Source organism: Lichenostomus cassidix, chromosome 2 (genome assembly GCF_008360975.1).
Source record: "Lichenostomus cassidix isolate B80296 chromosome 2, HeHo_3.0, whole genome shotgun sequence".
In the NCBI taxonomy this organism is placed as follows: Eukaryota; Metazoa; Chordata; class Aves; order Passeriformes; family Meliphagidae; genus Lichenostomus; species Lichenostomus cassidix.
The window spans coordinates 98781152-98804724 of record NC_139482.1 but is presented as its reverse complement, the minus strand read 5'-3'; the positions used below and the strand labels follow the sequence as shown (position 1 = coordinate 98804724).

The following is a 23573-nucleotide window of genomic DNA, read 5'->3' as shown; positions in this document are numbered from 1 at the left end:
TTTTCTTTTGTAGGAAACAGTAGTCATTACAGAAATGAGTCACAGCACCACAAACAGCAGTGCTCAAAAGCTTTTCAAACTTTAGACCTTATATAGTGAAAAGGAAAAAGCCTGGTTCAGATCCTAAAGAGGGAGAGCAGTACCAAAACAGTGATAAGCTAAACAAAAAATTAGGGAAGACAGGTTGGAAGATGAGTGTAGGAAAGGCAGATGAATCACCGAGTTGATGAGAATGACAGACTCTGTGTCATAGCAAATGCCTGCTCCATGAACAAAAGAATTAACAAGGTAGTAAATGTTGTAAACACATCTTATATAAGACCTAGTATTTCAAGTTAAAGAAAGGATTATTATGATTGCTGTAATGACGTTTTCAAGAAGAAGTAAGGGATTTTTTTGAATAAAAACTTTGTCCAGTGCTTTAGTGCCACAAGAAGAGACTTGATTGAAAAAATCCATTTAATTTTGGAGTAAGAATTTGAGTAATCCTTTGAAAAAATTACTATGGTAATAGCAAATTAAGTGTACAGGGCATTTGGGCTATTTATAAAGTTGAATAGATAGGTCACTCAGAACTGTAGAGAATGAAGATATAAGTGCTATAGTATTAATTTTCCAAGTGTAAGCACTGTAGTGTGGGATTAGAAGAAGCTGCATGATGAGCTTAAGCCTTGTAAAGCTCTACAGTAACTAGTGCAACCAGTAGGAAAGGCTACTGTTTACTGTCAGAGCATTTTCATTAATATATATTAAAATACTGTTGTTTCCAGGTGGATGAATCTGTCTGGCATTGGCTGAGACACTTGTCGCAGTTTACCAAATTCTGTGTAAGCATAAATAAACAAACCCAATCAGTCAAGATCACTGCATCACAAAATATGCTTTATTTTGGCAAGTCTATTTCATTTTAATTGCATATGGTGTCAAACTTGAACCCTAGGTCTAAAAACCTTAGGAGAAATTTGAATTGGAGTTTAGACTTCACAGATTTTATTTTCTTAGAAAATGCTTCCAGACTTCGGCCTGCGCCACATATTTATTCATGAGAAACAAGCCTTTTATATTAGGTGTTATATAAACATGCGTCAAAGACCCGGCATTATTTTTCTATTGAGCTGCAAATAGCATGTGCAATTTGGAGTCAGTTTTTTTATTTACTAAATGCTGTTGGCATGCTGATCCCCCAGCTGAATAGGAAAGAGAGGGTCTGCACTGAGGGGAGCACACAAGCTTCCAACAAAGGGAAAAATGGCCAAAAATACTCGTCTGCCTTGTCCCTCTTTCTTTTCTTCTCAGCCTTCCTGGTTGGAAGAGATTATGTGTGAGGTGCTCTCTTTAACAAGTAATTCCTTTAAGTGTCCTCTTTTGGTGGTATGGCAAGGGAACTTAGAGAATCAGGGAACCTGTGGCCTTTGACAGTGCTGGAAGGAGAGTTCACTGTCGCTGTTGAGCAGCTAGCAGAGTAAAGAAAGCCCCAGTTCTCAGTGGCAAGAAGGAATGACCTTTATTGTTTTGATTTCATCGTATATATAGAGTTTTCAAAAGTCACCCAGATTGGTCGGTCAGAAGCCTTCCCCCAGGCCTGATTGGCCAGGCCTGCACCGTCCAAGTTCTGGGACACTGTTCCAATAACATCCAAACTTTATTTATAAAACACAAGAAGAATTCTCATGGGAAAAGCCTGTGCTAGCCACAGTTCACCACCTGTCTAAGAGGGCGTTTGACTGCAAGGGCATCCTTCCTGAGGTACTTGCTGCTCTAAAGGCCTCCCAGACTTTGGTTCCTGGTGGAATGCAGGGCTTACTGACCTTTCATTTTGGTGGAGTTCCTGTTTTATGCTCCTAGCATCTGGAACTCTTCCATAGTCTTGAATAGGAATGATTGCCTTCATAAGCAGATTTTACAAATATAGGTCCTAGAACAAGTAAAAGGTTCTAAGGCTGCACCTGGAATTTGATAAAGATAATTTGAATTTGATGTAGAATTTCCTGGTGTGATATGGCTTGAAAAACCTCAGAATTTGGGCTCAATTTGTAGCAAACCAGAAACTGCTCAGGACAGATAGTTGTCAGTACCTGTAAATTCAGCTCTCAAAGTGCTTATAGTTTGCCAATTTTTCCTATTTATTTCAGATTTTTTTTTCCCAATGTGGAGTAGACCAATGGAATTTATGCTGCTACAGTGCTTTCTGTACTAATTCTGTGAAGCTAGTGAAGTTTTCTGTCTTAACATGGTGTTGGTGGCTTGATAATAAGTATAAATGAGGAAGCAGATGAGAGTTTTAGAGCATCAGGTTATAGAAATCACAATACAAACATGTAATACTGGATTAATACTGGGTTAATCAAATGGTTTTCCAGTGTGATGGATTTTTCGTGCTGATTGCATTAACTTGTCTTCCAAATGTACATGGGATACCCTGGTCCCTCTCTTGGCACCAAATGCACATGGGGTACCCTGGTCCCTGTCTTGGCAGTAGTCTTTTGTGATTTACATGATCAGTTACTTGTTACCTTTCTTACTCAAAAGGCAGTAATTTGTAATGTTGCTCCTTTAAAGGATGTCTCTGATCTCTTTTTCCAAGAGCATTTGGCACTGTTTTTTGTACTGTCTTTTCAGGTAATATGCCTTTCTAATAGGCAGTTTCTAAAAGGAAAAATTTTGCTGGTTTCCCATTTACCATTTGTGCTGTAGTTGCCGGAAAATTAGATGGGTACTGTGGACTTGTATAATGCTTGATTCTTTTCCTTGGCTTTCTGTTGTAGGATGTTGTTTCATATTCAAATACTAAAGAGTGGAAAATAATTCCAGGCTTTTTAAGATCACCCTCTTGTTCACTGGGAAGAGAAAGGGAAAAATCTTCTGCATGCGTAGAGGTGAACAGAGAATTTTCAGCACACCAAGATCATATTTTCTAATTTTTAATTTTGCTTTTTAATCCTTAGGGAACTTCTGATTCAGTGTTTAGTGGTGGAGAAAAACTTCTGTGTGTGTTATTAAAGATAAATTCTATTTCTGTTCCTGGAAAGGAGGTATTCAGTAGCCTGTTAAAAACTGACATTTCCTCTGCCACGTAGATTTGGTTGGTTTGTTTAATGGAGTACTTAAGTGACTTTTTATGCATTGGGATTTTCTCCAACATTGAAGATGATTTTGTTCAATTAGATTTTGAAACATTTGAAAATTGGAATAAGAAAGGCAGCATTGTTTAGGGCCTTGGCTGGGATTTTAAAAACAGGAACAACTCGTAGCATTCCTTATTAAATTTAATTAATTGCTGCTTGTGGGCAATATGGCTGAGTTATTGTTGCAGTGAGACCAATAACTAACATAATTTGGAATTCTGTATGTTCAGACCTTAGTTAGAGCTTTGCTTAAGAGTAGTTTGATTATTTAATTTAAAAAAAAGTGTTTTTCTTTTATTTGAAAAAGGTACTGAAGAGCATCTCACTTGTGGATTTATAAAGCTTTTGGTCTTTCTATTGGCTAAATCTTCAGTAAGAATTTAGTCTGGTTTATTAGCAGCTAAAAAAATCTTTACTATTTGGTACCTGCATATTAGTGAGATACATACCATTAATTTAATCTCAGTCTGTTTTCTGTTGCACAGATGTTCACATTACAAAAATCATTATTGTCTACCAGTAAGCAGTGCTCCTATTGCAAAAGCCAATATAGGAAAGGGGAACTAAATGGGTGTCTGAAGTCTCATCTTATTCTACAGATAGTCTTTCCAACTGAGCAATAAAGAGGGCTGCGTGAGGAAAGGCATCTTTGGTGCATCTGAGATGTCTGTTCCACGGCTAAAGGGAATTCTCCAGCCTGACCGTTCCCTCACTCAGCATCAAGCCGTTATGCAGTGAATAATTATGTTTAATGAATAGCACGGGGAGTTAAATCCTTATGACTTAGTTATTTCTCAAGTGAACTCAAAGTCTGTTTCCATAGCGAATATGAACTAGTAATTTGTGATAGGAGTTTGAAGTAATATAGTTGTGCAAACCTTTTTATGATCAGATGAAATGTGCCAAATGATTTAGAAAGGTTTGCATTTGATTATGGGAAAATAAAGCTTAGGAGTTCATTGTGATCCATGGCTGGAAACGAAAATAAATATACACAGTGCTACCCTAAGGGTTAATGTATTTAAGCGTGCATGCTTGGAAAATGCGTAAAATGGAAGATCTACTGATTTCTTCAAGCTCTGTCCTCATTGTACAAGGCCTAATGCTCTTGGGTTTACATATAAAATTATGAAATGAATATGGGTCCCCTAGGTAAAATTCTGCTCAGAGGGAAGTTATTAGTAAAATTCCCATTGAATGAGGTGAGGGCAGAATTTCACTGACACGTGGGACACTTAAAATCCACTGCAAGGTTAAAAATGAAACCAAAACTCTCATCCATATTTCAAACGTATATACCATGTCTCATAAGCTTTATATCCTTATTAAAATAAAATGTATTTACGCTTCTTCAAACTAAGTCACAGCTCTCTTCAGACAATGCTAGTAAGTTAGAGTGAGTTTGTTTATAGAAATTAATGCTCAGTGTGTTCAATTATCAATTGTGTTTATTGATAATGCACTAATAAACACTCCTCCAGTTTGACTACCTGTGTCCATTTATGTTTCCTTTAAAAGGTTGTAATCAGTCTCTTGGCACTAATTATATTAAGTATTAAAAGTGTTAATCCTAAATAGATGAGCTCTTCATATTATCCACATTTAAGTAACTACATTTTGTAAAACAAAGGCCTTTCTTGTGTTAAGTCTTGAAATGACTTGGAAACATAGATTTTTGGTTTTAGTTCGTGCTATATGGTGACTCATAGAAAGACTTCTAAAACCAAGGTAGAGATGCTGCCTTTGTTGTTTTCTTGTTTGGATGAAGGCAGAACTATCAGCTCTCATACTTTGTATAAAGAGGTTATTGAGAAGTGTAACTCAACCCATCACTAAGACTGCAGCACTGAAAGAAATCCCTTACAGCTTGTTCCTGATCTCTGGACTTAAACACTCCCTGGGACAAACCACAAGCCCTGACACCAGTTGGCCCTGGCAAGGCAGGGAGGAGTAGCCTGCTTGTGGGACCTTCACCTTCACAGTCACCACTTACCTGAGAGAGACTTGCTTTGAGCCTGAAAATCATTAATCCTTATTGCTCTTAAGGAGCACAGAGCAGTGGGGAGTGCTGTGTCCAGCTGGGACTGAGTTACTAGTAAAGCTGGAACACATGCTGGGGAAAGGAGGTATTGTCCCAAAAGTGGTACCAGTGGTGTGTGGACCAAACCTGCAGAGTGACCTGTGTGAGTCCATGAAGAGGAGTGAAGGAGCAAACCTGCTCTGTGGGTGGTGGGGGTGGCAGGAGGCCCTGACTCCCTGTCCCCTCTCCTGAGTGCACAGCTGCTGGGAGGGCAGGGCGAGAAAGTCGTCATGGATTTTCCCTCTGCTTTCTCAAGGAAAGGCTAAAAACCATTTCTCATCCCATAAGGAGAAACTGAAGCTTTCTGTGTTGGTTCTTTATTATTTTAATAATAATAAGAGGTGGTTAGTTTTTTTTTTTCTTTGGGGGTTTTTTTTGTTTTGTTTTTTTGGGTTTTTTTTTTTTTTGAATAGCCAAACTTTATTTCTCCCTACTGTGTGGAGAGAACAGGCTCTGTCTCAGCAGAGAGGAAAATGCAGCAGCTTGATCAGCTAACAAGGTTAGAAAGCAATGCTCATTACGATCATTTCTGCTGTTCATCGCTGCTTGGGGAAATAGCTCTTACTGGGGATTGTCCTGTAGTTTTTGATAAAAGGCATATTCCTTGGCTGTTACAAACCATTTTGGCTTGGTTCTTTCTCTCCGTTCTTGCCTTACGTTCATCTCTGCTACTCATTTCTTTCATAATTTATCTAAAACAGCTTTCCACAAACCCTGAGAGATCATACCCTTCAAAGCTGAATTGTATTTCTTAACGCTCCTACTCTGCCTGGAGAGCTGTCAGGAGGTGGTTTTACATTTGGAGCAAAGATGGCTTGTTTCACCTCAGCAAGTATTTTTAGTTAAGCATTTTTCCTCTAGGCAATTTCAGATGGTCTCTACTGGATCTTTAGTAACATACTCACTAGTATGTTTTATTTTAAGGTGTTATTTGTAGTTTTGCTGTAATTTGGAGATAGCCAGAGGCTGTACCTTCTGTAAGAAAAATATTTTCATCCTCCTTAACATGAAGGAACTTGCTTCATTAACTGCGTTTGACTTAATGTTGTGAGCTTAAACACTAACCTGAAAGCTGTTAATCAGACCTCTGGTTTAAAACAACAAGGGCACAATTAACAAGTCAGATTTAGGTGGGAGCATTAAGTAGTTAGCAACCGGGTTTGGTAGAGTTTGCTCTTGAACATTTGGTTATGACTTTCCTGGTTGATAAATTGATCTGTTTGAGATTCTTTAGTTTCTGTCCTTCATGTTTGCTAAGAATCGCTTAGCTGTAAATTCTAAAAGCCTGATCAATCAGTTTGTTAAAAATATGCCTAATAAGGTAGTGGGTTGTTTTCTGTGTGCTAAAATTTATTTTTGGCTTTTTATTGGGAGCAGAGAGGGCTAACAAGGCAACTTCTGCATTTCAGCGTACTCCTATTTTCTGTTTCTGGCAGCTCTTAAGAGGTTTAAGAAGTATTCTTGCTCCAGCCCATGTCCTGCCCACACTCCCTTCTCCCAGTCTGGCTGGAGTGGGCAGTGCAGTAGGAGGCAGCGTCACTGTGGGTGACTGGCTTTGGTAGGTGTTTCACCTGTTCCTCAGGTGTAGCTCTGTCTGCTATAGCAGAGCTCTCTTATGACTAGCCTCGTGAGAAGACAGCTTGAGGAGACAGAAAAGTATGTGCTATTTCTTTTGACGAGCTGCGGAGGATCCTGTTTTCCCCACTTTTTCTAACTAGAACAAATTCACGTGTTGAAATTTTAAAATTTGTTGTCTTTTGTTAGTGGACTCTGCAGTAATTTTGTTGTCATGCCGACACCACGGAGTCGTGACAACATCTATGTCTGCCTTCACCCTGCAAGCAGGCAGAAGCTGTCAAGTCTGCATTGTCTCCTACTCCAGTTCTGGGAGAGTGGAAGATACAGTGCCTGCAAGGTGGTTGGCAACCACGGTGGTCTTGGTAATGGCTCCTGAAAGTGCTCTGAGGGTAGTCTGGAGATTGTTTTACATCCTCATCTGTTGGGAGCAAAGAACTACTCTCTTGCCACACTAAATTAGTTTTTAAAATTCTTTTGCATAGCCTTGTAATAGATTACATTAGTGTTACAATATGTTAGTGTTGTTCCTTGTATGTTTTTTTCTTCTGGGAAACATCTTTGGGGAAGTAACCTCTGCTGAGATTTGAAGATCTCCTTGAATGTCCCAACTAGACAGGAACAGGCTTTTAAACTCAGAGATTTCAAATCTTTCACATACATATTTTACACATACAAGGAAATGCATCAGATTTAATTGTAAACAGATCATGGACTCTCGCTGAGTGTTTGGATGGGTTGTATGTGTTCATATACGAATAATGTCGTGGTAACTACCTTGCTTACTGCCTAAGGATTTACACATATATTCTTGGCATTCCTTTTCCTGTATTATTAATGAAAGTTTTAGCTATTAGGGGAAACACTTATTGTAGAAGTTTTCCAGGGAAGCTTTGCTAATCTTCAGGCTTCCAAAAGTGAGAAGGGAATGTGTGTGAGCTATACATATGTATATACTGTACAACAACTGTGTGTAATCTAACTACTACTCTTTATTAAATATTTGCTATTGTATGATTGTTTTCAGCTGCATATCATTTCATATGCCTTTAACTTTTGGACTGAACTTTTCCATGCTGGCTGCCTGCATTCCGGTGTGTTTTATTTTAGTCAAAATGGCTCCACAGTTTACAGTAATGGGATTAATAGAAAGCATGTTTTGCATTTGTGAAAAGGAAATACTCCGGGAAACTTTTCTTGAGGAAACTTTTCTTGAGAAGCTTATGTCCTTGCTTATTTAGAAATTTGGCAGAAATTTGTTTCTTGCTTCTTAACTTTCCAGTGCTACCAATAAATACTAGTAAAGCATTCCTTGTCTCACCTAAGCATACTTGCATCTAACTGATGCAATAAAGAACTCTGTTAAAGCCCCCGAGGGGGTACATAGGTCTCCTGTCAAAGCAGGGTTTGAACAGAACTGTTAACTGAGATGGAGGCTGCATTCTGAGGACAAGGAGAAAAAGCAGGATCAGACTGAATTCGTATTTCATTTCTGAAAGCTTTTTTATCTTGGACTGCAAGAAAAGCCCAAATTGTGTAAAATAAATGCTGTGCTGGGGAGAGACTGGGAAGACTTAGTCAATATGAAGAGGTTGGAGCTTCTGGACTGCTGGACTCCAGGAACAGCAGGACTTGGGTTGTCTTGAATTCTGCTGCAATACCTGTCAGTTTGATTAGCTTAGTACATATTCCCAAATAGACTCGGGATGACACGATCATTTTTAGGAACATGATTTGAACATCTTAATAATGTTCTCTGTGCTGTGTCTTCAAGAGTTTGATCAGAAAGAGAAATGTTTCATCATGATTTTATCAACATGAGACTGATGTGACTCCACTGTTTGAGAGTATCAGAGCCCATGGATAAATTTTGCAAGCTTTCTTATACTCAAACTAGAAAAAGGCCACCTTTTTAGCTTTTTTAAATTATATTTCTTGATAGTGAGTGTATTATTTTTAGTCAAATTTTAGATAAATTAAAGAGATTAAAGTTTCTTTTTTAAAATGTAGGAACTGCATTCTTTTGAGTATATAATGACCTGGGTAGAAATGGAGGAAAAATTTTCTTGCATTTACATATCTCTAGAATTAGCGAGCTTTTATAGTTAAAAACAAGTTAGTATTCTGGCATCTAAATGGAGAATATTAATTACACATAACCATACTGAAACAATCATTTATTTGCTTAGGGAGTTGGGTTTTAGAACTAACTGAGTAAATAAATTCTGTTCAAAGAAGTTCTATGAAAAAATAGAAGTTCAAATAGTGCTTTCTAATGCTCAAGAAAAATGTTATATGCTGTTGATGGTCCAGCAAATCTGCATGTGCATTCTGTCCCTTCTTGCACTCCTTTTGGGAAAAATCCGTCATGGTTAATGTGTTGGGATGCAGCATTAAGGTCAAAAAAACCAAACTGTGAAGAGTGTTGCCAGCCAGTATTTGTTAACCAAGTGAAGCATGATTTGAATGAAATGCATGAAAACTCTGCGTGTTTGTTTGATTTGCTTGAAATAGTTTGTTTGTGGATTTAGGCTGGGATCTGACAGTTGGGCATCCTACAGGAATACACCAGCCATGCACTGCATCAAACAGGAAAATTCTGGCAAAAGCATTGCAGTGTTGCTTTTGAAGTGCTGTAGCCATCATGTGAGAGTTTGACCAGTGCCTTGTGCTGTGTTACAGGTTGTGCTGCAAATCTAGGTGGACATCTCTGGGGAGGGCTCCAGAAACATCAGGTTTCTGATGATGCCCCTATGAATCCTTCCTGGTGGGCGCTGGGTTGAGTTGGGTGACCCAACGCTGGCTCTCACATATGTTTCTCACCTGGGCACTGAGGCCCAGGAAGGGCTCACTAGTACAGCCTAGCTCCACCAGCCTGACATGGAGTTGACTTCAGGCAAAGTAGTTTAGCCCTCAGGGGCTAAACCATCCCAGTTATGGAGCTTTATACTGTTACTGCTGTGTCAGAGAAGAGGGAAAGGACCTTGCCCTGAGGGATTGCTGTGGTGCTGGTGAAAGCTGCTGGTATCGGTCTGGCCTCTGCTGCCTGTGTGTTCCTCCGTGTCTGTCTTCAAATCCTGCAAATGACTGAATCCAGATCAGGTTCAGCTTTACTTATGGGATAAAGATTGATGTAAGTTCTAAAGTATTTAAGTAGCTAGAGTACTGTATGAAACACTGGAGTTTGTTTAAATGCTGAAATGTTCCCTTCTTTGCCAGCTGCCACTTCCAATACTGTTTTCTTAATTTCTAGTAGCACTTCTAGTAGCCCCTGATTTTAGTGAGGGAAATAGTAGCACAGTCAAGCTCTGGTGCCTCACAACTTCAGAGGAGATTCTTTCAGCAGTTTTATTAATAATGGGCTCTTACAGCTCTATGGAAAATCAACTAGCAGCAGTTCTGTGAAAGAGACCTCAAGAACCACCACGACCTTTATCATTCACTGAAAATCTCAAGTCTTGGGCTGAGGAAATTTTTTTAAAATAAAACTCCCAAACTTGAACGCAATGAGCTGATGCAGGCAGTACAATAATAATGATAAACTTTATAAAGCAAGTGTCTCTTATTAATGTGCTGCAAAGCACTCTAGAGATTCTCAGTGCTAAAATTAAGCTATAAAAGATAATAGAAGAGCTTATAAAGTTTCTGCACAGTGAATGATTTCATGACAATGGCTTTGTTTGTTTTAATGATGTGAGCAGAGGGCATTTGCCCAGCATCTTCAGCATTCCCAAGGGGAATAGGTGCAGCAGTTATATTTTACAGTTTCACTGTCATTATAGAAGTGGGTTTTTTTGCAGCTGTATAGTGTACTTCATAGATTGTAAGATTTGAAGTTAAAAACTTCAGTAAGGAAACAAAACTGGAGGTTTACTTCTGCTATGATTCAGCTGGTTGCAGAAATAAATACATTTACTTAGATTTGCATAATACACTTGAAAAATAGTTTAGGGCCATGACTTTTCAGTGACATCCACAGTCGTGATACAGTTCTCTGTGGACTGCATGACTATTATCAGCAGTAATGTTTTACTGATGAGCTCATCCAAGGAGTCAAGAACCAGTTGGAAATAGAGACAGATTTACCCTCCTCCATCTCAGAGGATCTTTTTGCTTTCCCAAAACCAAATATAAGCAAAAGTTTTTTGACTGTGCTGTGGCTGACAGCCACCTTGTGCTGTCTCCACCCAGCCTTAACATTTATCTGCATGCTTTCCTAAGGAGCAGGTGTAACAGTGAAGTAGGCAACCTTTTATCTAGCTAACTGGAATAACAGAGAAAAGTCTGAACTTTATAAGTTAGATTTGAGGTATTGCTAATAGAGTTTAATTTGAATGCTGTGTGTTTATTTCCTGGTATTTTTTGAGGTCTCCTTTGCCTCTATTCCATTCACTTTCATGATAAAATTGATTTACTAATTGCAACAAAACCACCTGGAGGAGGATGGCCTCGTATTCTTGTGAGGTGTTTTTTCCTTTTAGTCTAAATTAGTTTTCTCTTTAAGCAGAAAAAGGCTTAAAGATGCCATGAAGTGCTCTAAAACAGCATTTACTGCGGGCATGGTTTGCATCCAGGGCTTTGTGCAAAGACGTTTCCACACAAGTGTGTACACAAATACACTGACAATTTTCAGAGACATTTTGCATAGCGCTTACAATGATGAGAGGTGGCTGCAAGTTGCTGACATATAAAAAGGCTGCAAGAAAGCTTCTCTGAAATGGAGAAGGAATGTATTTTCATTCATTAAGAGGGAGAAAATAACTTTTTATTCCTGAAGTCACCACTTGTCAGACTGTTCATTTGCAGTGCTTTTTGCTTTTTTAATTTAGCAGATTTGTCTGGTTTTTTGAAGGAAGAATTAAAATAAAAGGAGGAAACTAGATCCTTTTCTCACTTGTAGGGGTGGAGGTTTATCCCAGCTGTGAGTGCTGCTAACTTCCCTATAAAATGCTCATGCATTGCCCAACTTCTCTCATTTGTTTCAATTAAAATTTGGCATTGTCAGTTCAGATTTGTTATAAGTGCAAGTTGGTGGTTTATATTATGCAGCTGAGTATGGAAGGCAAAGCATATGTGTGCAAAAAAGGCATTTAGTTGGAAACTGGAATTGAACTACATTCAGTTTTTGCCAATGCTGCTTTTAAGTTTGTGCTATTTTAATAGTTTCCCGAAGTGATTGTGTTGCTAAAAAAACACCCCTCTGAACTGGAGTTTTTGATGTTTGCTTCTGGCTACAATGTAAATTTGGTTTGGTTATTTGTTAAAAATCCACATAGCTCTCTCTGCAAATGCATATTTTATAATTTTTTTTCCTTGTGAGTTCTGTATGATTTTCATAAAAAAGCCCAGAGCCTTTTTTGAACTGTAAAATAAATGCAGAGCTTCAGTCACGTCATGAAATCTCAACAGATAGAAAATAGGGTTTACATTGACGTATTTTGATGTATAACGTGATGCAAACAGCAGCAAAACCTTTGACTTTTAAAATTGTGAAGGTATATGTGATTAAGAATAGCCCATTACAAATCTATAATGTGTACTGAATTAACATGGCCGGGTTGGTCAGTTTGGTTTTAATTCTGTCATCATGGAAGGGAACAGATATTATACGTTGTTTTGGTTGCTTTTTCTTGCATCTTGTTTAAGAACAAAGAACACCAATAAACACGAGACAATGAGTTGTAAGCTAGAAGAGGTAGGAAGAGTCAGAAAAATGTCTAGGTAAATCAGGATTAGCCTTGCTAGCATGTACTGGGTAGCAACTAATTCCTTCCTAAAAAGGAATTAGTTGCTAAGTCCCCTAAAAATGGGACTCAGAAAAGTAAATCTTCCATTTACCATAGGAAGACAGACCTGGTGCAGTTCCTCTGGGGTTGTCCCCTAAGTGACAGTAGCCCTTAATGCTTGTCTGCTGTCCCAGAAGATAGGAGGGTGGGCAGTGGTCCCCATGGGATCTGTATCTCTCTGGGTTGGAAGTGAGGTGATGCAGTCAAGTCTGTGCGTCATTGCAGACCAGAAGATTCCACTTTACCTGTGGGTTCTGGGATGACCATCCTCCTTCAGAAAGGTTTTCTGACACCTTTGTGTTCCCTTAGCTCAGGGATGTGAAGAAATACTGCATAGCCTTACAGAAAGTGCGTGGATTTGCAGGATCCACATATAGCCCCATGGATTTTGCATTTAAAAAGAATGCGAGGCACAGATATTTAGTTTGATGGTAATTAACTTTGAACAGTGTACTGAAGTATCTGGCACATTTAGAAGTGTTTTAAAATCAAGGTTTCAATTTGTTTCTGAGAAATTTTGTAGTTAACCCAGTTTCTGCTCTTGATGCATGAGTGACTGGGTACCATATGATGAACTGTGTTATATAAGATGCTCAAATTGTTGATCCAAAATTCTAGCTATTTAACTCTTCTGGGATCTTAGTGTTTCTTGTTTTATTTTTGTCCTGTTTTCTCTTTTCAGTATTTGAAGTGTTGATACGAAGCCCTTTTCTGCCAGCGCTGTTAGCAGAAAGAACTTATGCATATCCATCTGCCTGTTCCTTGGGCATGGGAATGGGTTGCACTATCAGGAGCTTTTAACTATATGGTAGATTATTACAGGAGGGGTTTTCCTGCTTTCCCCTCTGTTTCCTCTAAATAGGTTTGTTTCTTACAGCAGGATATAGTGCAATAAGAATAATCACCATCATTGGTTCCAGCTGCTTCCTCAACAGAAAAACTACGTTTTATTTGGATGAGCTTTGCTGTCTCCTGAATATTTTGAGAGGAAAACAAGCTTCTCCTTTTTTGTGAATTTTTCCCTCCCAGATGTTCAGTTCTTTATTGTATTTTATTAATAAGTCCAACGCTTTCTTAGCTGTAGGGCTGCAATGCAGCAGGCAGATGCTCCCGTTAGAGCAAATTCCATGATATTGGAAGCTTAATTATCAAAGGCACAAAGTCAGACTCTCATTACATTTTCAACTTGTTTTGAAGGAGGGGGGAGGGGAGTGGAAAGGCAAAAAGTATTCTTTGTTTTTATGGCAAGACTGATGATAGGTTAACAGCTGGGAAATACAAAGCTGCAACTCCATGGCTGAACAAGGAAGATAATGATTGTTCGTCTGCAGAGATCATTATTTTCTTCCAATACGAGATTGCAGTGTTTCCATTTGTGGCTGTGAAGCTTTAATTACAGTTCGTAATTATTTCTAAGTTACTGCTGCATAGGGCCTTCCTGTAGGAATCTGTCTTTTATTGGAGAGGGTTGTGGTGGTGGGAGAGAGGACTTTCAGGTAGCCTTGAAGTACTACACAGGTAATCTCATGGATATTTGAAAAGAAAAGTTGTAGGTTTGTACTTAAAAGGATATTGTCAAACACAAAACAAAGCTAAGGTATCGTATGCATGAATCGTGTGAGAAGAGTTGAATGGGATGTTTGCTTGCAGCCCAATTTTCCTTCATAAAAATACTAAGTTTTGAGTTGTTTGGTCAGCCTCCTTCCTGTTGCTAAAGTCAACATGGTCTTGATAACACACTGCTTCAGTTCCATGCGGTTACAGCCTCAGTTGCATCCAGACACTGTATGTAAGCATAGCAAGAATGGTTTTAAAATACAACATGAGTATGTTAAAATATATCTATGATTAAAAAACATTGGTAGAAAATAGATAGGGCACCAGATTACACAAACACAAGCCTGGTGTTCTTAATTAGTAGTTTGGTTTTGCTGGTTAGGATTAAGAATGCTTCATCAATTACAGCTGAAGTGAGTGAGTTGACATTCTCTTCTATTTGTGCTAAGCAAGAACTTCTCGACTTGGGGAATTTCACAGATTTAGCTGGTAACAGCATTGCTTCCCATGCCTTTATGCAGTTTGTTTATGTAAAAAGCTGTTCCTCAAGCACAGGAAAAAATAACCTCTTTGCTTTTTTGTATGTTGAGTAATGGGGGATTGGAGAGAATGAGCTGTGTGGTTTTCTGGGACATGGGATTTAGCTGATCACCTCAGGATACTGCTTCCCAGATGTGCTTTTCACACGAGTTTTTGTGAGTATTGTGACTAGTTTTCCAATAGATTTTTTGAAGAATGCCAGACTTAAAACAGAATATGCATTGTTGATATTACCTGGAAATAAAGGATCATTGACCTCTTACTTAGTTAAAAGTGTTTTTCTGGCATGATTTTACAGTGCTAATAGAGTTGGTTTGGATTTCGGCAGAATGATATACTCTCTTGGGAACAAAATCAAATTAATCAAAGCTCTGCTTTAGCATTTTCTGTCTGTTTTACCAGCAACACTTCTGTTCCCTTAGCATTTTATAGCTCCTTAATCCACAGGTAGAAGTTATATGTACTTTAGTGATTGGATCCGAAGCCAAGAGAGATCAAGTAACATGCGCAGAAATATGAAGTCCAATGTACCAAGTCCAAGAAAAATACAAGAAATGTAACCCGTTATTTTGTTCCTTTTCTCATTTAAGTGTTGAAAGTTGGAGTAAAATTGTGTTGTTAGTTGTAACTAAGACTTGCTGAGGCAATTACTTATGCCCCATTGACTGTGGGGCTCAGAAATACACACATTTAAATGCAGAAAGAGCACTTTCTTCAGTATTATCTGAATTGTTGAGTAATAAGGCAGAGCTCATTTTCCTTAGTCTGGCACAGGCAAAACCACCATGGAGGTGGGAGAAAGTTTGGCCTGGATGTGGCTTCTGATACATAATAATCTAGTGGTTATCTAGTGTCATTCAGAGGATAACATTCAGGTGGATGCTCTGGAAAGCAGAGCAGCTGGAGACCATGCTGAAGCAATGGTTTGGATCTCTGGATTGTTCCATTAAGTTCAGAGCTCAGCTGTTATATAATGATGGAGATGCAATTTAAACATACCAGTTTTGTTAGATACTGGTCAAAATGGAGACCTGGTCGTAATGGAGGCAAACAGGAATTTAAAACTTACTACTTCGTGTAGATTGTTGTAGTTTAGTGTGAAAATCAAAAAACTGGTAGACTATGCATCAGCAAACCTCAGGATTTTTCAGTCATCTAAAATTTGGTGCTGTTCCATAGGAGAAGGTTTAGGTATTTGTTATAACAAGGGTCCCTTCTGGATACAGTCATACATCTTTTAAGTTTTCTATGGTACTAGAAGTAAAGTGGATCTATGCAGTCAGGAATAGTTGCACACATTCTTAAGGCAAGACAGGCATACACATGAGAAAGCATTGCCCAGACTGCAGTTACTTTGCAGAATGCCTGAGTCTCCTGTGCTGCTCCAAGTAGTGCTGGGAACACCCTGCAGCTGATGTGCTCAATGCTGTCAACATTTTCTTCAAACTGGGTTTTTTCTTGTCTGGGTTATGTTCCATTTGAATTTCTTCATCCAGCATGCAGATGATGTTGGCTCATGAGACACTGTCAATAAACCAAATGAAGTTTTGTGGCATGGCTTGATTCACAGGAAGCTAGAACTAGCTTTGTGTAGAAATGCGCATTAAATACTAGTGGACTTGTCTCTTACTTTCCTTGCCTTCCTGAACAGCTGCTGCTCACAGCAGATGGACTTTAATTGCACTGACTGATACAGCCTTCCAGAAAATTAGGACATTCTTATCACTACTTCTTCAAATAATATAGTGTCAGTTTATGCTAATTCAATTGTGTAATCTATGTTTTAATCTTTAGCAGAAGAGAATTTTCTTTGGTCCTGGCCCAGGTGCACAGGATGCTATGTCTTTCTTGAGACTGGCTGAGCACACTCTTGTCCCAGAGGTGTGTGTAGCAAACCCAGGTGCTGTGTAGGTAGTAGTTTTATTCTTCAAGACAGTAGTTTCATTCTACAGCAGCTTCCTTATCTCTTGAGTGTCTCTTCAACATCAGTTAATTTTTCATTACAGTTAGAACTGTTCCCCTCTGCATTTTGCATTGTCAAAATGAGCATTGTGTTGTGCTTTTCTACCTGTATCAGGTGTTTTGACAGAAATTGGAGTAATGTTGGGTAACTTCTTCTATTAATCCCTGTGTTTTTGGATTCCCATATATGTTTACTTCCATGGTCCCCCTTCCTGTGGGAGGACTCTGCCATTCTGTGTCCATAAGATGCTTGAGATTTTCACGAGAGATACTGTCTTCTACATTTTCTTTCCAGAGCAGAGTGCAGATATTTCTGCCTTCAGAAGCGAAGTGCAGCTTGGCTAGATCCACACAAGCCTAATTTTTATGAGCCAAGTAGGTATGTGTGTCTGTATCTTGACTGTGTGTAAGAGGAATTTTGGCTGCTCTAATCAATTCAGGGGGAGAAGCTGACATCACCTGTGCACCCTTTCTTTGGTGGATGTGATGCCCTTGCCCCAGAAGATGCTGTCAGTGAGGCAGGGAAGTCTCCTATTGGATCTTGTAGGGATGATGGCCATATGTGACATAATTGTAATTTGCTCCAGAAGAGAAGCAGTGCCCATTTGCTTTTATTGTGCAAGAGAAATGCACGGAGGTGGCAAATAACCATGTGCTCCTGTTACACCTAAAAGCCTAAATAAAGAGCTTGGGCAGCTTGCGTTGGCTGATGAAAAGCCAGGAGCTTGGGAAATGGAGAGCTTGTAAACAACATACAGTGCATGTGTCTGTGTGGTGTGCATGTGTCAGGATGAGCTGAAAGGGAGCTAGAAGAAACGTTTTGTTGAAGCAGCAATTGGTTTCTGTGGGAGTGGAGAAGGAGAGAAATGTGTCTCATCTTATGCTTGGCTCCACACTGATGATGGTCCAACAGCAGATCAGCAGTGGCCATGTTGTGTTCTCCTCAGGTGTCCCCTCCTTGCTCACACATCTGTCGTGGCACAGCAAAGTTAAATGAGTAACTTCCCTATCCTACTGCTGCTTGTCAGGGAGGTCAGATTCTCCAGCTGTGGCTCACAACCACAGTTTTTCCAGTGATGTGCAGAGTTGCTAAATGCCCTTTGGACTGTAGCTGGATGGTGGATACTAAAAGTCTGGAGATATGCAGAATTCCCATGGTTTATGTCAACTGCTCATTTCTCATACAAGTCACAGAAACACCAGTCGAAAACTTGTCATCTTTTTTTTCAAACTGCTTAGTGTAACTTTGGCTTTTACCAGCCTTCTACAAATAGGCTTTTACCAGTCTATTCTTCAAATAGTGACCCTTTGTTCCTCTGGGAAAGTGTTGAGACTGGATTCTGCTCTTACTACCTTTTTGTTATTTTGGCAAATAAAATTCAGAGCTCAGGTTTTTCTTTGACTGGTCAGGTTCACAGAGCAGCATGATTAATGATTTCTCTTGACAGATTCTGGTAATTATAGTTTTATTAAGTTCCAAAAATAAACAATGCAATCTTCTTATTTGCACTGCATAACACAGCTTGTACAATTCCTCCCAATAATTATCTCATCCAAATCCAGTAGCTTGTCATGGAGGTCTTAGTAAAGTTTTCCACTGACTGCATTCTGTCAGCACAGCTATGATAAAATGTATGGCTCTTTAGTTTGTTTGCAGAGATGGAAAACAGAGGACCCAAATGAATTATTTCACTTAACAAGATTAATGAAAGGGAATGTAGCATGTTCATTTATGTTATCAGTTATTTATGGGATTTCTTCCTATTTGAAAGGGCTCCCCAAGGAAGTGGTCACAGCACCAAGCCTGTCTGAGTTCAAGAAGTGTGTGGACAATACTCTCGGACACTTGGTGTGACTCTTGGGGATGGTGCTGGGCAGGGCCAAGAGTTGGACTTAATAATTCTTCTTCTAAAACAACATATTCTGTGATTTTGTGAAATACTACTTTCTATATAATTACTTGAGGCTATTTATTTCGGCATGAAGCTACCAAACTGACCAATTTTTTACCATTGCTTCAGTTTGTTGCTTCACTCCAAAAAGAAATAAACAGGAGGAGGAAGAAGAGGTGTCTGCACTGAGACAGCCATCCTTTTTCTTTTAAACTGGATCTTGTTTGCAATGTTTGTTGCAGTGTGTGCTGGTGTTGGGAATATATTTTGCTTTATAGAACATTTTCTTACCAGGCTAGAAAAGCACTGCTGGGGTTTGGCCATACGCCCTCTTCTCAAGACCTGTTTCCTGATTCAGCTAATAAAGAAAGACCACACCTCGCATTGCTTGTCGTCTATTTGCCCCAGTTCAGGGGGTGCTGTACCAAAAATGAAGTAAGAAGAAGCTTGGATGCAATTCCTTAAGAGTATCTGAAAATACCTGTAGGAATATAAATGTGTATAAAGTAACTTAACATAAAAACTCATTTTGTATGTCACTTAAATGCACCAAAAAAGCAAAATTCAGCAGCCGTTAAAAAAGTCACAACTGACCTATGCAAATAATGAAGATTGAATGTAAAAACAAATTATATGTGTATATGCGGGTGAGAGAAAGAGAAAGATGCGCTTAGATAAACATAAACATCTTCTTTTCTGCATGATTTATGTATGGTCTCCTGTGAAAGTTGCCTTGAGTTTTTTAAGTGGTCTTTGAGTTACGGAGCACAGTATTTCCCAAGAACCATGATTCACATGGCACTGGTGCAATGCTATCTTGGAAGGAAGACAAATGATAGATAGAAGTAAATAAAGTAAATGAGGATCACACAGTAAAATGCAGGCCTTAACACTGGAAAATATTAGTTATAATAGGTAGATATTAATTTATCTAGTGAGAAGCAAAACCAAAGCCTGGAAAACTTGGTAAATCCAAAAGGAGCTGGGGAGGTGAGCTATATGTGAGCTTCATTTTAAATTGCTTTAGCAAACTTTAAAAGATATATTGAAAAACCCAGTTTTATAAAAACAAAACGTTGGAAGTGTTTTTCTAGTGTGAAACTTCTTAAAGATATATCCAAATCTGTGCTGCCTTTACCTATGGGAAGTATAGGTCTTACTTCAGCAGAGCGTTTCAGCATGTGGATAGTTCAGCACTTGTCTGGGTTTCAGTCAGAAGACTTTTCCCTTGAATTTGGAGATGTGCTTAAATCTCCCGTTGAGCTGGAATCCTGCTGCCAGCTCAGCCCGCCTTGTTTCTGTCCTCTTTTCATCCACGGAGCAGGTCGGTGCTGGCAGCATCCGAGCTCCTGCTGGGGTCTGCCCTGTTGGCACCTGCCTTCTGCAGGGACCACAGTGAGAACAAGGCAGCGTAGCTCCAGCTCTCTCCCCTTTTACTCTCGTTCACCTGAAAGCAAGAAATCCAAGCATGAGGCCTCCCTTGATTAATTTAATTTAAACCACAGCTCACAAGCTGTTTGGTGACTTTCTTGAAATGTAAATGCGTGGGCTTACTGTACAGATATTCCTGTTGAGGAAAATGTTATACACCTTAGTGAAATGCTGTCCTTTATCATCCTAAAGGATGCCAAGGGCCATCACAGGAAATGCTTCCCATGGCTGTAGCTTTTCTGGCAGCACATCGAGTGAGCTCTTAATGCCTGTGTGGGAACCAAAGCATGGGGCCAGAGAAGCAGACTTTATATAGTGAAAGGAAATGGAAAAATTCCCCCTCTAAACAAAAAAACCCAACTTGCAGCATTTACATGTCAGCCAGTGCTTTTGAGTTTTTCAAGATTTTACAGAAATATCAGTCTTGGAAAAAGCAGTATTTCACTTCTTCTTTCAGAACAAGTTCCTCCAGTCTTTTCCAGGCTGATGATTGCATAACACTTCATAAAATGTAGATATTAATGCAGGATTTAATTATACTATTTCTTTTCTCTCTCAGATTATTTTTTACAGTGACCCTTTTTCATCTTCAAGTGTTTAGAAAGTGGAAATAACAGGTTTACTAGCTAAATGTACGATGAGAACATGCAAGTCACATAAGGTGTTAAATAGTCAGAATGCTTTCTGTTTGCAGTTTATGTGAGGTTCAGATGGTGGTGTCTTTCTCAGAACCAAATCTGAGAAAAGTGGAGAGGATGAAAACAAATGGACTTGATTTTTCTTCTAGGTAATCCATCCTGCAAGTGCATAGTAGCTGAAAATCTTTATCGCACAGCTACATATTTACACAACACAATGGGTTGCTTTGGTTTGCTTCTGAGACTCATATAACACTGCAGTGGATGAATGAAAGCAGAAGTGGAAGCAGAGTTCTTGTTGCTCTTGGAAAGGAGGCAACAGATGGAGCAAAGAGAAAATCTCTAGTCTTTCTAGTCCACATTTTCTCTTGCCATCTAATCAGTGTAATAGGATGTGTTCCCACCGGGGTCTCTGCAGGTTGTAAAAAACTTACATCAAAGATCCCACCTTATTGTAGTTCTATCAGTATTGTTTATTTTCTTCCAGATATGTATTTTCACTTTTCGGTCCTTTAAGCAGGTTGGTTCAGCATTTCTGCACCACACTGGTACAAAAAGATAAACACATGGCTTCACTGGAGTTGGCTGAGCCACACTGAAACATGTCAGCAGAGGTCCTGACCCCTTCCATGCATGCAAACATGCCAGTCTGTTGGGAAACAAACACAGACCTCCTCCCTTTGAGCATAAGCTCAGCTTTAATGGAAAATTTCTGGATAATGTGAAGTACAATAGAAAGGTCATAACTCTACATGCTGTTTTAGGTGGAATTTGCAGTTTTCCTGATTTGCTGTGGTACCATTTGGGCTGCTTTGTCATCTTCACCTGGATGCATTTGTAGTCTGAGAAACCTGAAATGGTGCAAATGGGACAGATTAAAGTCTGCCTAATGAAAATGATCATTCAATAGCCCATATAGCTCTAAGGGTGAAACATTTTATAAGTATTGAACTTGGTTTTGAATTGTGACAAGGCCCAGCAAGTGCTGAGCACTGCACAGCCTTGCCCCAAGTGCCTGCTCCAGTTGCTTACATCCTGCCAGCCACCTCCGAGTTCATGATCTGCCATGGGAGAAAAGCACTTTTGCAGTGATAGAAAATGCTCACTAAGGGCAGTCAAGAGATATCAGCATCTACTTTCATGTGAATCCTTAAGGAAGGACTTACACCTGATGCAGTGCACTGTCCTTTAAATGTTCTGGTCTGAATGAACTCTCTAAGTGTTTCAGTGTCCTGTAATGTTGTTAAAATTAGGTCTTTCTATCTGAAGAAGCAGTGGTTACTGAAAGTGCATGTGTTGTAGCATTTCTTCAGCACTATTGGGTTCTTAACTAGTTCAGCAGAACTGTGAAGATGTGGAGAATAATTATTCTTTTAAGAAAATATTAATTTTCAGTAAAGTGAAAATATTTTATTATTTTAAGAATTAGAAGTTTGTTTTATCTAATACATAGATATAACAATAGGAGAGTTACCCTGTATGCTAAGGTATTACTGCACATCTCTTGAGCATATCTAAGATGGGGAAGTGAAAATGCTGAAAATAGAAGCATCAAAATGTTGGATTTATAAACCAAAATCAAACGTTATAAGACTGAAAATGTGAATTCAAATACAGACCTGCTCGTATAAATATAGAGGAAACTCAGGTCTCTAGAGAAAAAGCTTGGGAAATGAGTGCAGCATCCACCTATAGTCATTATAAAATAATTAGCACAATGTTAAGACCCAAAAGAACTATGTGCTGCTGTGTATGTATATTATACTTGCTCAGCTGTATATATTTTAGAATAAAATAACCCCATATGAAATGGATATTAGTTGCATAGAACACTTCAAAGGGTCGGAAAAGCATCTCAAGGACCTGTAAAACGTTCAGTAATAATGGCTTTTTAGACACTATTCTAAAATTTTTATGCAGTGTTTTCTGATAAAAGATACTACACACAATTTTTTCTTTTCTTTCTCCTTTTTAATTTCTACCTTCTTCTTTATTAGGTTGAGATGTTTGTGTAAGAAATGGGGAAAACATCTTAAATCTGTCCTGTAACCTTATTTGATTTGAATGCAAATTACTAGATTTGAATACAAGAACTAATCAGTCATTCCTGTGCTGTGTGTTGAGACAAAAACATGTGTTCTTCAGTAATGGTGGAATAACAAAATTGGGGGAAAACACAATATCATTAAGATTCATCTTTGCTAGCAGCTAGCTTTCATTCACTGTGTTCCAAGGAAAATGACATTCATCAGGTGTCAGGCTCACTTGGTTTCAGTGGCACACTTGAGAAGAGATCCCTTTTGTCCCCCAAGGCGTGTCCCTAATGAAGTCCTCGAGGCCTAGCTGACTGTACCCCAAGGAGCATGAGAATCTTCTCTGCAGTTTTGGACTGTCTGGGATATTCAGACTTGTGCTTCAGGTGTAAGCCCGTCTCTAGATCTTGCAGGTGAGGGTGAAGTGGGGCAGGGGAGCAAGCAGTGGTTATTCCCGCCTTCTCCCTGAGCTGAGTCTTGCACTGTTCTCCAAAGCAGCGGCTGCTGGCACTGCCATACTCTGATATAGGCTGCTCCAGCAGGTGGACCTTGGGTCCAATCAATTGCTGCAAGCCCTGGCTGGACTCATCATCTAAAATCCATTAGCAGGTCAAGATCATCACAGGTACAGTTTCAACCTGTGTGTGCCACTGAGCTGGGAGATAGCGAGCCAAGCATCATTACATGAGGGAACAGGATGGCTGGGGAGTGAGTGGGTTCTCCAAGACCTTTCTTTCTTATTTTTTAAAATAATTTTCTCCTTAAACATGTGCTTGTCTGCTGTTCGCCTTCACCCCATCAAAGTAATTGTATCCTAGTTTATGAAAGCTGGACATGGAACAACTCCAGTTTTCAGTGAGCTGCAAGTATCCATGCTATGTAGAAGTAGCAGTATCAAGAAAATTGTCACCAACTTTCTGTTGTGTAGCCTGTGGGTGTTTTTAACCTCACTGA

The 23573-nt window shown here is 39.1% G+C and overlaps 1 protein-coding gene across 3 annotated transcripts in view; it reads left to right on the top strand.

Annotated features, from left to right (window-relative positions):
* Window positions 1–23573, top strand: part of LDLRAD4 (low density lipoprotein receptor class A domain containing 4) — a 285556-nt gene that overhangs the window by 78761 nt on the left and 183222 nt on the right. The gene's annotated exons all lie outside the window — the stretch shown is intronic.